The following is a 16,739-nucleotide window of genomic DNA, read 5'->3' on the forward strand; positions in this document are numbered from 1 at the left end:
TTTGTTTTATATTAACTTTTTTTTATATTATACTTCTTACCAGTTTTTATATTTAAATGTTTTTTATATTATATTTTTTACCAGTTTTTATATTGAATTTTGTTTTAAAGAATATCTTTTAAAGAAACATCTTTTCTGTTTTATATATTGATATTTGAAAAAAAAATTTACATTGAAAAAGTGGCGGTTTTGGGCTCCCATACGTACGATCAATGAGCTTTGGCGTAAATTACAGTGCATAGATAAATATTTCGGAATATTAAATTAAGATTTGCAATACTGACGCACACAGCACATACATTGTCAAATCGTGCATTTATTGAAACACCAAGAAGCTCTATAATAGTTATAGAACAAGTGACGAGACCAATTTTTGACACAATAAAGAATCCGCATGCTCATCCAATCAAAATATTACAGTAATGTATTATCGATTCAGAGCCAATACATCAGCTGGTTGTTTGGCGTGCACCTATAATCCTGCTTCGGGGAGGCTTGGTAGAGTGGATGGCTTGAGTTTAGGAGCCCTGTTTCGTGATACCGCATGTTGATCAGGTGCCCGCACTAAGCTTGACATCAGCATGGATCTGCTAGAGGAATCTAGTAGGTGCATGTTAGCTAAGGACGAGCGTAGTGGGTCAGAAGGGGAAACCAAGCAGCCAAAAGTTTCCGTGTTCGGCAGTAGTGGGATCGTGCCAGTGAGTGGGCGTCATGCAACAGCCTCAACAAAATAGCCAAACCTCTATCTTTTGTTTTTCGTTAAAACTACCGAGATCAAGCAATACCCTTTTCAACTAATACCTAAAGAATACATTATATTCCATGTCTCATCTAACTTGGGAAGCAAAAATAAAATTACGCCATGCCAACAGCATCCCGTATTCCCAAGCGGTCACCCATCCAAGTACTAACGGGACCCGATACTGCTTACCTTCCGGGAGCTGACGAGACCGGGTGAGTTCTATGTGGTATGGCCTTTGACATCCAACTAGACGCGATTACCCGACCAAATTCGCCTCTAAATCTAGTTCTAGTGCTTGCTAACTTTCTGTTCGAAATACACGCCAACCTTAGCCAAACAAACGAGGACATATAAGTCCATTTGTCAATGGACAACCAAATAGAAAATTTGATAATATTTCCAAACGCCACTATTTTTGGCTAACTGTCATTTTTAATTTTCCCGTTCCGGGGATGTCCGATCAATGAGCCAACAATCCAAGTGTCATAAGGCTAACGATTGCTTCCCTTACTTAGCTTGCGTTGCATAAGGATCTCAGAGCCAGAGAGATTAGATAGAGCTGCCCGAAGAAACCGCCAACGTACAAGCCTCTCGGCTGTGCCGTGCGCTTCGCGCACGGCGTTTCAAATATCTTTCAGCAACAAAGAGGTTGGAGGACGTCTAGTAGGCAATATCCAGTAAAAAATACGTTCCTTCCATTTTAAACTAATGCCAAAAGAATACATTGTAGTCCATGTAGTATCACCCATCTTGGGAAGCACTTCAATTCAATTGGATTGAAAATAATAAAATAATTCCATCCCAACAGCATTCCGTATTTCCAAGCGGTCACCTATCCAAGTATGAACGGGACCCGACATAGCTTAACTTCCGGGAGCTGACGAGACCGGGTGAGTTCTATGTGGTATGGCCGTTGACATGAAACTAGACGCAATTACCCGACCATATTCGCCTCTAATCTATTACTTGTGCTTGAGATTTATCTTTTTTAATTACACACTAATCTTACCAACATGTCCTTTCCGACTTAAGACAAGGCTTTGTCTGAAACTTTTTCATGTAACAGACAAAGACATGTCTTAAGTTTTCCTTATTTTTATTACATTGCCTCCTTATATTTGTTATCCATTTATTTTATCCCTTTTTAATTCACAGCGTAAACGTCCAAACATTTATATTCCCTTTCATAATTGTATAAAAAAATTATGTTTTAATGGTATGGGTGACATAAAAAATTTCAGACAAAGCCATGTCTTAAGTTTTCCTTATTTTTATTACATTGCCTCCTTATATTTGTTATACATTTATTTTATCCCTTTTCAATTCACAGCATAAACGTCCAAACGTTTATATTCCCTTTCATAATTTTCTAAAAAAATTTCTGTTTTAATGGTATGAGTGACATAAAAAATTTCAGACAAAGCCATGTCTTAAGTTTTCCTTATTTTTATTACATTGCCTCCTTATATTTGTTATACATTTATTTTATCCCTTTTCAATTCACAGCATAAACGTCCAAACGTTTATATTCCCTTTCATAATTTTCTAAAAAATTTTCTGTTTCAATGGTATGGGTTACATAAAAAATTTCAGACACAGCCTTATCTTAAGTCGCAGAGCATGTTGAGGGTTGCACATTTCGAGAATTTTGTTTCTTTTTATCTTAGCATTTCTTTAAAAAACTTAAACCTTAGCGTAAAGCAATTATCAAGTTTACTTCAAGATTTGAAAAAAAACATTTTTTGAAAATTCTTCCCATTTTCATTGTTGGAGCTTGGATACGTTGCTTAAAAAGTCGGTAAATTTTTAATGTGTAGATATTTGCACATGGCCTCCGGCGGTAAATTTGCAGGGTAGAGGTTGTGTTATATTGACTCCGGCGGTAAATTTGCAGGATAGAGGATATTAACGCTTTGCCTCCGGCGGTAAATTAGTTGTGTAGAATTTTTCACGCATTGCTTCCGGCTGTTTTTTTTCAATATGTATATTCTTTAATTTTACTGTTTAGTTTTGTGCAAAATTTTTTTTTTTCGCGAAATTTTGACTTGTCTGAGTCATGGCTAACAAAAGCATCCGTAAAAAAAATTTATCCTGATAAAAAGTAAGATTATAACTGAAATTTGAACTATGAATCTCTTTATTACCATCCCAGTGCTATAACCATTATGCTATTTCAGATTGTAATTTAACCATTTAACAAATATACATGATTTTTGCGTCAACGCCGTGTTTTTTACGTGAAAAATTTTCTATCACATTATATCGTCTTGACCGTACCTTGGCTGCGCGTACTCATTTCCTGAAACACCGTTATTCACGATGAACGATGTAGGCGGGAGTGGGCTTGAACCACCATATTTAATATCTTAAAGCCAGAGCCATAGCCACTACACCGTCAGCTGCTGTAATTGTGTAACCTTTGCTAGATTCAATTGGCCTCCGGCGGTAAATTTGTAGGGTAGAGATGTTCACGCATTGCCTAACATAGGATATTCACGCACGATTTAATTAAACGGACGCGACAACGAATACGATTACGGTCACGGGGCAGACGAGTAGCGCACGATCGTTCATTATTTTAGTGCTTATTGCGGGTCCCTCCGTTATTTTAGCGCTAAGCGAAATCCGTCATCTGTTTTAAGCGGCTCGCACAGCAATAAACAGTTTCGTTGAATATTTTGTGCTAGATCTAGCATTAATCTAAGCGTGCATGGCGATAATGATTGCATTTTGTTTAACTTTTGTGAATTGCGCTAAACGTAGCGCAATTAAGTTCATTGATAGCATTTACGAAACGAGGAGAACCAGCTAAAATAAATATTTTCAGCGAAAAATCGATAAGTCAAATATTTCGTGCTAGATCTAGCGCTATGTAAGCGCGCTTGTCGAAAATGATTTAATTGAGATTAACGCACGCACGATGCGCTAAATTCTGTGCAATACATTTCACATATAATTTACGAAACGCTTAGCGCCACTTAACGCACATCGCATTTAAGTAAAATGAACGGGCGCACTTCTCGTAAATTTTGGCTTGAAATTAATGGCGCTAAATTTTGCGCATCTTGCAGACGCATACACATAGGCTAAAAGAGCGCCTGTAATTTGATCTGATGGCCTGTATAGAAATGTACAGTCACGCGCATGTCTATTTTTAGCGATTATTGCGGGCCGGTTCGCCATTTTAGCGCTAAGTACCGCCTGTCTACTGTTTTGGGCGGCTCGCTCTAAACAAATAATTAATTTAATAATATCGCGCTAGATATATAGCCTAATTTTTTTCTTCTACATAACTTACTCGCGATTAAAAAAATTTTGTGCGCTACTTAACGCGCATCACACTAAACGAGCTCTCTCATCAATTTTCATATGAAATTTATCCCGCTAATATTTTAACCATAAAATTCACTTGCTGGCGACGACACGTACACAGATTAGTCCGATTATGGGTTTCACGACGGTCGATCTGTCCCGGTTGATCGGCTACCCGTCGTTGACGGCTTTTCTTTACGGCCGAGAGACCTCGCTACTCAATAAATAAAACAAATTATAATTTAAAACCAAAATTTGCGAGAAGCGCGCTTGTTGAATTTACTTAAATGCGATGTGCGTTAGCCTTAAGTAGCGCAGAATATTTAATTTAGCGCTTGCGCGTTTCGCTAATAAAATAATGAAAATAACCGCGCTAAATTTTGCTTATCGTGCACAAGTTTATCACAAGTAAATGAAAAGCGCAATGCGAGCTTACATCGCGCTAGATCCAGTCTATAGATCTAGCGCAAAATATTTGACTAATCTATATTTCGCGCTAAATATTTTTTTACCTGGATCCGGGTTTCGTAAATTATATAATGAACTTGATAGCGCTACGTCTAGCGTATCCCGCAAAAGTTAAGCACAAATAAATCATTAGCGCCATGAGCGCTTAGAAAGATAGCCCTAATTCTTGCTCGAAATAATTGACTTCGTTATTTTTCGTGCAGTGAGCCGCCAAGAACGGGATGGGCGACGATTACGCTTAAATAACGGACGGGTGCGTGTGCTACTCGTCTGACCGCTGTCGCCACAATCGTTTTCCTTGTCTCGCCTGTTTATTAAATTTTAGTGCGATGCGCGTTAGGTAGCGCAATAACATATTTATTTAATCGCTTTCGCGTTTCGTAATAAATCTGACGAAATGAATTTTCGATAAAGTATAGCGCATCCGGCATCGCGTGCTATAGTGAAGCGCAAGTAAATTATTAGAAGCCTACTACGTGTTTAAAAGTGTATGCTGTTATTTCCGCTTTGCCAGCAGCCTGAAATAGCGGACAGGCGATAAATAGCGCTAGATCTAGCACGAATTATTTGACTTTTTTAGCGCTAATGTCCGTTTCTGAGCGAAGAACCACCTGTCTATACTGTTTTAGGCGGCTCACTCCGCGCAAATAATTAATTGAAAAATATCGTGCTAGATCTAGCTCATAAGCGCGCATTGCACTAATGATCTGGATAACTTGCTTGCGATAAGCTAAATAGCGCACGATAAATATCATCATAAAATTTAAGAAACGAGCAAGTGCTAAAAATAATATTTTACCCTTAAATTCCGTGCTGGCCAGACTAGTGAGACTACCGCTTGCTTGCAACGACACACATGTGGTTCATGTAGTCGCAAAGGGGCAGTACTGCAATCCCGGAATTAAACGGCGAAATATTACCGCAATAAATTTCAGCCCAAACTTTGCGGGATGTGCTTCCGTTGTATTTACTTTAATTCGAAGCGCGTTAAGTAGCTATATGAATTAATTTTTTTAATAGAATTGAATTTTTTCTTTAATATTATGATAAAATTCATGGCGAAGAATAATAAATAACAATAAATAGCAAATTGTGCGTAAGTTAATCTTAATTAAATCATAAGCGTCATGCACGCTTATTAGCGAGAAATCTAGCGCGAAATATTTAACGTAATTATTTTCATGGAGCGAGCTTCTGAAACAGTGGACAGGCGACGCTTAGCGATAAAGTAACGTGTGATGCTCAAAATTTGGCGCAATTTATTTCAGCCGGAAATATGCCAGAAGTGCGACAGTTCAATTTAGCCTACTTGATTATGATGCGCGGTAAGCAGCGTTAAATATTTATTTCAGTGCTTGCGCGTTTCATAAATAATAGGGTGAAATAAATTAGAATAAATTTAGCGCAACGTGCGCAAGTTAATCAAAAAAACATTAGCACAATTCGCGCTTACATAGCACTAGATCTAGCACGAATTAGCCTATTTGACTTCGTAATTTTTCGAGCTCAAGATTTATTATAGCGGTTTATCTTCGTTTCATAAATTATACTATATTAAACTTGATTGCGATTAATTTATCGCATCCCTCAAAAGTTAAGGAAAAATTTATCGTTATTAGCGCCATGCTCGCTTAGATAGCCATATAGATCTAGCGCGAAATATTTGACTTTGTTTTTTTTTGTTCACTGAGCAGACGGGCGGCACTTAGCGCTAAAATAATGGGTGGCCGGATCCGTGATAAGCACTAAAATAACGGACAAGCGTTCGTCCGACAAGTCACCGCAATCGTTTTCATTGTCGCGCCCATTTAATAATATTTGATACGATGCGCGTTTATTAGCGCAAACTATTTATTTCAGCGCTTGTGCGTTTCGTAAATTTACGAATTTAGCGCTTCGTTCACAAGTTAAGTACAAATAAATTATTAGAGAAATTGACTTGATTGCGATGCGCGTTATGTTTGTATGATATGTAGCGCTAAATATTTATTTTAGCGCTTATATCTCTCTTTTATAATATGATGGAATTAATTGCGCGTAATTTAGATCATCGCGCGAAAAATAATTTCAATTTATTTTTTAGCGCCATGCGCGCTTAATATATAGCGCTAGATCTAAAACGAATATATATATCTAAAACAACTTTCAGCATTCAAAAATTTTCTCATAAATAAAATATATCTAAAAAAAATCTGACTGGAAATAAAATATATCGCACATATGTAATCTTCGCGTTTACCTTTCGCTTAGTAGCACTATATATAATAGTCCCTTGTCTATAAAGCGCAAAGGGCTAAAATGGGGAGGAGTTTGTTTGTGTATCTGTCTGTTTGTTTGTCTGTAGGTGTGAGCGCACGCTGTGATTGGTCGAGCTTACCACCGGAGGCAATACGTCATCACATCTATCTTACAAGGATACCGCCGGAGGCTATGCCGCTCTACCCTGCGAATTTACCGCCGGAGGCCGTGCGGGATTTCTCTACCCTACAAATTTACCGCCGGAAGCCAAGCGTGAATATCCTATGTCAGGCAATGCGTGAACATCTCTACCCTACAAATTTACCGCCGCAGGCCAATTGAATCTAGCAAAGGTTACACAATCACTGCAGCTAACGGTGTAGTGGCTATGGCTCTGGCTTTAAGATATCAAGTATGGTGGTTCAAGCCCACTATCGCTTACATCGATTATCGTGAAAAACGGCGTGTCAGGGGATGGATAGGTGCAGCCAAGGTGCAGTCCCGACGATATATCGTGATAGAAAATTTTTCACGCGCTTCAAAAAACACGGCGTTGACGCAAAACCAATATATATTTGTTAAATGGTTAAATTTTAATCTGAAATAGCATAATGGTTATAGCACTGGCTGGGGAATAAATAGATACATGGTTCGATTGAAATTATAGCCTTACATTTTATAAGGATAAATTTTTTTTACGGATGCTTTTGTTAGCCATGACTCAGACAAGTCAAAATTTCGCGAAAAAAAAAATTTTACACAAAACTAAACAGTAAAATTAAAGAATATACATATTGAAAAAAAAACAGCCGGAAGCAATGCGTGAAAAATTCTACACTACTAATTTACCGCCGGAGGCAAAACGTTAATATCCTCTATCCTGCAAATTTACCCCCGGAGTCAATACAACACAACCTCTACCCTGCAAATTTACCGCCGGAGGCCATGTGTGAATATCTACACATTAAAAATTTACCGACTTTTTAAGCAACGTATCCAAGCTCCAACAATGAAAATGGGAAGAATTTTCAAAAAATGTTTTTTTTCAAATCTTGAAGTAAACTTGATAATTGCTTTACGCTAAGGTTTAAGTTTTTTAAAGAAATGCTAAGATAAAAAGAAACAAAATTCTCAAAATGTGCAACCCTCAACATATGCTCTGCGACTTAAGATAAGACTGTGTCTGAAATTTTTTATGTCACCCATATACCATTAAAACAGAAATTTTTTTAGAAAATTATGAAAGGGAATATAAACGTTTGGACGTTTATGCTGTGAATTGAAAAGGGATAAAATAAATGTAAAACAAATATAAGGAGGCAATGTAATAAAAATAAGGAAAACTTAAGACATGGCTTTGTCTGAAATTTTTTATGTCAACCATACCATTAAAACATAATTTTTTTTATAAAATTATGAAAGGGAATATAAACGTATGGACGTTTATGCTGTGAATTGAAAAGGGATAAAATAAATGTATAACAAATATAAGTAGGCAATGTAATAAAAATAAGGAAAACTTAAGACATGTCTTTGTCTGTTACATGAAAAAGTTTCAGACAAAGCCTTGTCTTAAGTTTTCCTTATTTTTATTACATTGCCTCCTTATATTTGTTTTACATTTATTTTATCCCTTTTCAATTGCCATTAATGAGTGTGAGTGACGTGCATTTGTTAGGATTAAATCTCAAGCCGAGTGAGGTTGCCGTGTTCTCGGTGGCTTTGAGAGTTCCCTGGATTTCGCTGACTGAAGATCCTGCGATTGCAATGTCGTCTGCATAGGACGAAGTGGACACTCTTGACTGGTAGACTGCGAACCCGTTGTTGTTTGATTTTACTGTCCTGATGATCGGTTCTGCCGCCAGATTGAAGACGACGCTGCTTAATGGATCTCCTTGTCGGACTCCGGCTGTTGGATGGATTTGAACTGAGTCTTGTCCGACGGCAAAGTCCATGATGTTGTTTGAGTAGATATCGGTCAGAATGCGGCGAAGTTGGTCTGGTATCGGGAGGCTTTCGAACAGGCTGTTCAGTATCGGATGAGGTATTGATCCGAATGCGTTGGTGAGATCGAGCCAAGCAATCACCAGCTTCCTTTTAGACTGTTTCGCCTGCTCGATCACAGTGTGGAGTATGTGGGTGTGCTCTTGGATACCCCTAACTCCTGGAAGGAATCCCTTTTGTTCTGGAGAAATCCATCCTAGTCTCGTGGCGGTGGCCATTATCCTGGACGATATTATACCCGAAAATATTTTGTACATGGTTGGTAGTAAGGATATTGGCTTGAAGTTCCCATAATCAGAGGGATCTCCTTTCTTGAAGATAGGGACGGTTCGAGATGTTTTCCAGCAGGCTGGGATACCCAGAGACCACACCGCCCGGTAAATGGTTGCTAGGAGCTCGCCATTACCGTCAAGAGACCGGAGGTGGCGATATTCAAGGCCATCCCTTCCTGGAGCAGTGTTAGCAGCTTTACCGAGTTTAAGCTTGATTTCGCTAAGACTGGGGGGAGCTGAGAGTAGCCTGATGTCGTCATCGGTCGTCTGTTTCCAATCACAGTGGTCGAATTGAGCACGGGCTGACTCCACTTGCTCCTGAGAAGGAGCTGGCTGACAGTAGGTTTTTTTTCAAAAATGCAGTCGCTGTTTCTTTTGTTCCAGAATATCCAGTTGATTCTTCTTCGAGAATTTTCCTGACAGCCCTGCGGGGATACAAAGAAAATAGACGTTGAATTTTGCTCTTTTGGTCGTTTGGGGTTTGTTTGGATATACTCATATCACTCAAAACATTCAAGAAATGCTATAAAATATTGAGTTGTTCATTTTTCCAGACGCGACCACTTGATGCTTATAAAGTTCATTTTCATTTGTTTTATTATGCTCATACTGTATTAAGGGAGACACAATTTACGCTGAAGGCGTTGCAAATTTTACTCTCGTTATCACACTTGGTCCTTTTTTTCAGAATATGGCTTTGCCACGCCACCTGACGACAAAAGCTCTGAACGATAATTAATCATGATTAAATAACAATAACTAAAAGAATGCAATACGATCATAAAGTCATGACACATCCTCAAATTGACCAACCTCACTTTCACAATTTATTTTGCCATACAAGCAGATGATTTAAGGACACGAATACCTGGAATTATTATTAAGATTTATCTCTTTAGATTTTCAAGAATTTAAATTTGTTTTATCATCTCAACCACTCTGAACACGCTAGTTTCCTTCCGCTATTTCACATGGATTTAACGGAAACGGTCCTCAATGATTGTGTTTGATGCTGTCGAGACAGCTACACTCACAGCCTGTTTCACGCTCAGAAACCAGCGTCTTAACTCGTCATCGTGGGTTGAAAGGAGACAAGTTTCTGGTGGGAAACAAGTCAAGATATACTACAGAAATGATCCTGTGAAGCATGATCTTAAATGCAATGTTATTTTGCAGAACTCTAAATAAGGTTTGTACGATCAATGAGCTTTGGCGTAAATTACAGTGCATAGATCGATATTTCGGAATATTAAATTGAGATTTGCAATACTTGACGCACACAGTACATACATTGTCAGGTCTTGCATTTTGTTCATTTATTGAAACACCGAGAAGCTCTTTAATAGTTATAGAACAAGTGACGAGACCAATTTTGGACACAATAAAGAATCCGCGTGCTCATCAAATCAATTTATTACAGTAATGTATTATCGATTGAGAGCCCATTTATCAGCTGGGTGTTTGGCGTGCACCTATAATCCTGCTTCGGGGAGGCTTGGTAGAGTGGATGGCTTGAGTTTAGGAGCCCTGTTTCGTGATACCGCATGTTGATCAGGTGCCCGCACTAAGCTTGACATCAGCATGGATCTGCTAGAGGAATCTAGTAGGTGCAGGTTAGCTAAGGAGGAGCGTAGTGGGTCAGGAGGGAAACCTAGCAGCCAAAAGTTCCCGTGTTCGGCAGTAGTGGGATCGTGCCAGTGAGTGGGCGTCATGCAACAGCCTCAACAAAATAGCCAAACCTCTATCTTTTTTTTTGTCGTTAAAACTACCGAGATCAAACAAACATGCGTTCTACAATATATGGTATCATTAATCAAAGTCCCAGCAATACCCTTTTCAACTAATACCTAAAGAATACATTATATTCCATGTCTCATCTAAGTTGGGGAGCAAAAATAAAATTACACCATGCCAACAGCATCCCGTATTCCCAAGCGGTCACCCATCCAAGGACTAACGGGACCCGACATAGCTTAACTTCCGGGAGCTGACGAGACCGGGTGAGTTCTATGTGGTTTGGCCGTTGACATCAATTCAGTCGCCATTACCCGACCATTATCGCCTTTAAATCTATTAATGGTGCTTGAGATCTATCTTTTTGAAATACACACTAATCTTACCAAAACAGTCCATATCAACCTTGCATGGATATTGTAGAGCCAGAGCTGTGTGCAGATGCAACCGACGTAATAGCCTCGTAGAGCGTAGTAGCCTCTCGGCAGTGTGTCATAAGGCTAACGATTGCTTCCCTTACTTAGCTTGCATTGAATAAGAATCTCAGAGCCTTTGTCAGATTCTTCGTGCATGGCTCATCTAAGAGCTGTCTTTTTTCTTAGGATCTTGTATAGGTATTTCTGAGGCTGCCCGAAGAAACCGCCAACGTACAAGCCTCTCGGCTGTGCCGTGCGCTTCGCGCACGGCGTTTCAAATATCTTTCAGCATCAAAGGGGCTTTGAGGACGTCTAGTAGGCAATATCCAGTAAAAAATACGTTCCTTCCATTTTCAACTAATGCCAAAATAATACATTGTAGTCCATGTAGTATCACCCATCTTGGAAAGCACTTCAATTCAATTGGATTCACAAAAATAAAATAATTCCATGCCAACAGCATCCCGTATTCCCAAGCGGTCACCCATCCAAGTACTAACGGGACCCGACATAGCTTAACTTCCGGGAGCTGACGAGACCGGGGGCCGTATTCTAGCCTTGGCTTAAATTCTGGTCTTAAACTTACTAAAATTTCTTAAAAAATTTTCTCACGTAAGCTAGGAAAAAATGTAAGTTCGTCTTTTCAATAAACACGTATTCTAGCTTAAATTTTCTTATTTTTATTTCTGAACTTAGTATAAGTTCGAATCATAAGATCAGATTTTTCAAGCATAGAATTTTTTATTTTCTTAGAGGGCGGGGCTTATCGCAGCCAATAAGATAAGTCGTTTTATGACATTGCGTACAATAATAGATGCTGTTTAGTTTCATAAGGAAATTTACAAAGTCTGCTAGAATTTTGTTTGAAAGTAAACAAGACTTTTTTATGCAAATTAATAGGAATTTAAACTTTTAATTAGTGTTTTATTGTCCCAGTGAACAATTTGCGTGCATTATTGCCCTAGCAGCAAAAGATAAAGCTGTCATGACCAATAGATTTAGTTTCAGAAATGTATTGCAAGATAGGTAACTAGAATTGTGTTTTAATTACGTATTTATAACTTAATTATTGCTTGTAATTGGTCTAGGACTATGTTTAATTCATTGTCTTGAAGACCGGATACAAAAAAGTGAAAATATCACAGCATGTTAATTGGTAACACAAGTGTTGCTGAATCTATGCGAAGTGTGACAAAGACAGGTATTCTAGCATTACGTTAACTAATTTTTTTGGTAGGTGGTGGCTCACAGAACAGTGAAACTAAGGCCATTGCTTTTCAAAATGTTTAACGCTCCATGGAAAAACAAAAGCTGGCTCTTCAAGACAGTTCTAAAATTTAAGCTTTAGTTACGCAGTGAAATTTCAAGTTTATAATAGTGTGTATGTAAAAAAGATATTTTTCAATAAACCATAACCCATAACTAACATGATAATTGATTTATTGTAATTATTTGGTCTTTTTCAAAACTTTGTTAAATAATAAGAGTTAGTTGTTCGAGCAATGTTTAGGGAAATATATAGGGAAATGACACTTGAAAATACTAAAAACTAGGACAACAATAGCTGTAAGCATTAGCTTGAGCACGGAATTTCAGAAAATAACCGCTGTAATCCAACAAATAGTTGGATTACAAAAAGTTGCTAACTTAAGCTTAAAAAGACAAGTTAAAAAGATTTCTTAAGCAAAAAAGGTGAGTTTAAAAAAGCTAGAATACGGTTTTAGGAAAATCTAAGCATAAATTGGATTTTTAAGCAAAAAACAGTAAGTTAAGAAAAAATTCCGTGCTTAAGTCAAGGCTAGAATACGGCCCCGGGTGAGTTCTATGTGGTATGGCCGTTGACATCAAATTAGACGCAATTACCCGACCATATTCGCCTCTAAATCTAGTTCTAATGCTTGCTTACTTTCTGTTCGAAATACACACCAACCTTAGCCAAACAAACGAGGACATATAAGTACGTTTGTCAATGGACAACCGAATATAAAATTTGATAATATTTCCAAACGCCACTATTTTTGGCTAACTGTCATTTTTAATTTTCCCGTTCCGGGGATGTCCGATCAATGAGCCAACAATCCAAGTGTCATAAGGCTAACGATTGCTTCCCTTACTTAGCTTGCGTTGCATAAGGATCTCAGAGCCAGAGAGATTAGATAGAGCTGCCCGAAGAAACCGCCAACGTACAAGCCTCTCGGCTGTGCCGTGCGCTTCGCGCACGGCGTTTCAAATATCTTTCAGCAACAAAGAGGTTGGAGGACGTCTAGTAGGCAATATCCAGTAAAAAATACGTTCCTTCCATTTTCAACTAATGCCAAAATAATACATTGTAGTCCATGTAGTATCACCCATCTTGGGAAGCACTTCAATTCAATTGGATTCACAAAAATAAAATAATTCCATGCCAACAGCATCCCGTATTCCCAAGCGGTCACCCATCCAAGTACTAACGGGACCCGACATAGCTTAACTTCCGGGAGCTGACGAGACCGGGTGAGTTCTATGTGGTATGGCCGTTGACATTAAACTAGACGCAATTACCCGACCATATTCGCCTCTAATCTATTACTTGTGCTTGAGATTTATCTTTTTGAAATACACACTAATCTTACCAAAACCACCGAAAAACTATCAGTCATTTTACAAATGTTGTCAGTATGTAGTAGTAGAATATCTTTGTTTCCGCATACAGACGTTTTTAATTTTTCATTTATTCAAAGTGCCCAATCAGAAGACCGGGCGTTAACAAAATAAGTCATATGGCGAAAGATTTATCCGGGTATTGATTAGAAACCAGAGTAAATAATATTGGTATGCCTTGTATTTATATTCATTTCAAAATTTTGAAGTGCGCTTGTAAGGTTTTTTTTCGAAACATGCGTTTACATATCAAAATCCTTGTGCAATTCTTTATCAATGGGTACAGTTATTTTAAAGTAAATATCATGTATAAAGCTCGTTAACATGTTTTTGAACGAAACAGTTGTGCGCAGTGTTATTTTTGAAAAAAATGAACGATCTTTATGGTACAAGCCCAACACGTAGGTGGTGGGATCAGATGTTTACCCCGACATTCACCCTACAGCGGTTAACAATTTATTGAACTTCCCCTTTAAACATGGTGGAATCTTTTCACCTTGTCATTTGGAATCACCTTTTCAAATATTTTCCCCGTGTTCACAATGTTCCAACTGACTGATATTAATGGCCTTCAGCGAACGAATTAATCAGCCTTGTCTGACGTGCAATACCAACTAAATGGAAACAAAAATCACTTATACGATTTCACTTTCACCGTTTAATGTTATAAACACACTATGCAACACTCCAATTTTTCTAACTGACTGTAATTTTTTTTTTCTTGTACGCTGAAATGCTCCTGATGGAGCTATCAAAAATTGCCGACGACAAAGATTATTTCACTTCATCGTGGCGGGGTATTGGTTAAAGTTTTCAACTAGCAATAATCACACCTCGGGAGACCCTCATTGGTTATGATATTGCCACTGCGCAAAGCTAAATTATAATCAGAAAAGCAAGTCTACTTAAGCATTTGCTGAATTCGTTCTGCTTGGACGTGTTGGACCAACAATTTCGTTCAGAAATATTCATTTAGATTACCCTAGGCAAATTTTAATTTCCATCTCCCATTGGACTAATACCAACAGGGGACAGTTCATTACATACATGAAATAATTTTTGTCTTAATATCGGGTCAAATACTTGAAATTCTGTAAATGTGTATTTTTCTTCCATACATTTCAACAACTTCCTGCACACACAAAAAAAGGGAGGGGGAATTTCAGGTTTTCATTCCAAATTGTTTTTCACATTATGAACTATTGAAGTGAGCGAGCATTACTTTCCAACCAAACAAAATTTATAGTTAATCTGCGTGTTGACGTGAAAAATCAGTTTTCAGTGCCGTGACCAGGATTCGAACCTGGGTTACTACGGATTTATATCTAGTAGGTACCACAACGTAGGGTCCTAACCACTAGACGATTACGGCCAATCCATTGGCCATGATGATTTATATTAAAGTAGCTAAACATGAATTTCATTACTTTGTTGTTTCTTCCCAGAAAGAAAATCTGATGCTTCGCGTATTCCCAAGCGGTCAACCCTACCGTTTACTAACGGGACCAGATTTAGTTCAACTTCCGGCAGATGACAAGAATTTTTCTTACATTTATAGTGTGTTCAGGGAACGGCGCGAACGCAGTCCCCCACTACCAAAAATTGTACTCCCGAGTTAATCACATTTGGATTAATCGCAAGGGTCAGCCCATCCTTAGTGCAATGGAAAGGCCTCGCCCTGGAGGAACCACCTTGGTGATCATGGTTGCCTCTGAGCCAGGTAAGTATGATTGTGGATGCTTTTTCACTTTGTTTAATACTTTGTATACAGCAGAACAATATTGACAAAGAGTGTTCAAGTATTTGACTGACGTTTAGAGAATACCACCCACTTTCTTTCATCGACTTGAATTACGAACTCGAGCAAAATATAGTAAATAAAGCTCAGTATTTATTTCATGGTCTTGATCTTTGCAAATACTTTTCAAGAAACAAATTGCTTGTTTTTTTTCATTTGGTCGTCCAATTGGCAAATAAGAAAATAAGAAAATCGACTTTTCATATGAAAATACACGCATCTTCATATTTAAAAAAAAAACATCACATCGAAAGATGAACAGTACTAATTAGTTAACACAATCAAGTACGTAATTTTTTATGCTTTTCTTGATATTACGAAAAAAATACAATTAGAAAAAATTACAAACATGTCTACATGACAGTTTTGCAATTATACATGGTCTTTTATTATACGGTGCTAAGACAATTTCTGTTTTATTCAATATGTTCTCCCTCATAGAGGGTGAGCCGATCCCGGAGGTACTGCAATACCGGGTCAACCCGTGGCGGGAGCAGTGCAAGCACTGTATTCCCACCGTATGCCAAAAATCAGTTTAATATTCTGGGGTCCATTTGAACCCGTATTAGATATTAAGCTGATAAGAACAGATTTTATGCATTGTATTTTCCAAAGGACTGGGAATAAACATATATACAATGATTTATTTTAATTGAGTTTGAAGGGAAAAAGTACGCGAGACGACGTGTCAACGCTACGTTAAAAAACCCTTAGTTTGAGGAAGAGGGAGGACTTGCGCCCTCTTCTGCTTCTTCTTCTTCGGGTTCGGGATCGCTTGCTTCGGTCTGGTATGCCAGGTGTTTGGCTATGATTTGGGTTGTTCCTTGGATGGCCAGTAGTTTCATCTTCTTCTTGAGGCTCTGCCATTTTCTACCCGAGAATCCCAGGGCAAGACATATCTCATCGTTGCTTGGGAGCCAGGACCCTAGTGAACCAACCACGAGAGGGAGTACCACACCAAGGTGTTTGTACTTTTCAATTTTCCTTGCCTGTGCCTTCTCGAGTCCATCCGCGCTGCTGAGTGGAACCGTGACGTCGATGATGATGGGAGGGTTGGTGGAAGTGACCACCAGGTCTGGTCTGAGTCCGGAGTTGTCCACGGCGAGGTTGACGGA

At 38.4% G+C, this 16,739-nt stretch overlaps 1 long non-coding RNA gene, 5 other non-coding genes and 3 pseudogenes across 6 annotated transcripts; 1 reads left to right on the top strand and 8 right to left on the bottom strand.

Annotated features, from left to right (window-relative positions):
- Window positions 1–863: 863 nt before the first annotated feature.
- Window positions 864–982, bottom strand: LOC124321861 (annotated as a pseudogene).
- Window positions 983–1,541: 559 nt separating this feature from the next.
- Window positions 1,542–1,660, bottom strand: LOC124321942 (annotated as a pseudogene).
- An 8,309-nt stretch (window positions 1,661–9,969) lies between these two features.
- On the bottom strand, window positions 9,970–10,191 carry LOC124322574. Its single transcript, XR_006914852.1, has one exon. It is a non-coding gene; the product is annotated as a small nucleolar RNA U3 (small nucleolar RNA).
- A 754-nt stretch (window positions 10,192–10,945) lies between these two features.
- LOC124321554 lies at window positions 10,946–11,064 on the bottom strand (annotated as a pseudogene).
- A 922-nt stretch (window positions 11,065–11,986) lies between these two features.
- Window positions 11,987–12,612, top strand: LOC124326266. The gene is made up of 2 exons (XR_006915524.1): window positions 11,987–12,212; window positions 12,275–12,612. It is a non-coding gene; the product is annotated as an uncharacterized LOC124326266 (long non-coding RNA).
- A 976-nt stretch (window positions 12,613–13,588) lies between these two features.
- On the bottom strand, window positions 13,589–13,707 carry LOC124322029. Its single transcript, XR_006914386.1, has one exon. It is a non-coding gene; the product is annotated as a 5S ribosomal RNA (ribosomal RNA).
- An 855-nt stretch (window positions 13,708–14,562) lies between these two features.
- LOC124322650 lies at window positions 14,563–14,704 on the bottom strand. Its single transcript, XR_006914920.1, has one exon. It is a non-coding gene; the product is annotated as a U4 spliceosomal RNA (small nuclear RNA).
- Window positions 14,705–15,390: 686 nt separating this feature from the next.
- On the bottom strand, window positions 15,391–15,554 carry LOC124322019. Its single transcript, XR_006914376.1, has one exon. It is a non-coding gene; the product is annotated as a U1 spliceosomal RNA (small nuclear RNA).
- A 509-nt stretch (window positions 15,555–16,063) lies between these two features.
- LOC124322330 lies at window positions 16,064–16,249 on the bottom strand. The gene has a single exon (XR_006914653.1). It is a non-coding gene; the product is annotated as a U2 spliceosomal RNA (small nuclear RNA).
- Window positions 16,250–16,739: the final 490 nt, after the last annotated feature.

The sequence above is a fragment of the Daphnia pulicaria genome, chromosome 1 (genome assembly GCF_021234035.1).
Source record: "Daphnia pulicaria isolate SC F1-1A chromosome 1, SC_F0-13Bv2, whole genome shotgun sequence".
In the NCBI taxonomy this organism is placed as follows: Eukaryota; Metazoa; Arthropoda; class Branchiopoda; order Diplostraca; family Daphniidae; genus Daphnia; species Daphnia pulicaria.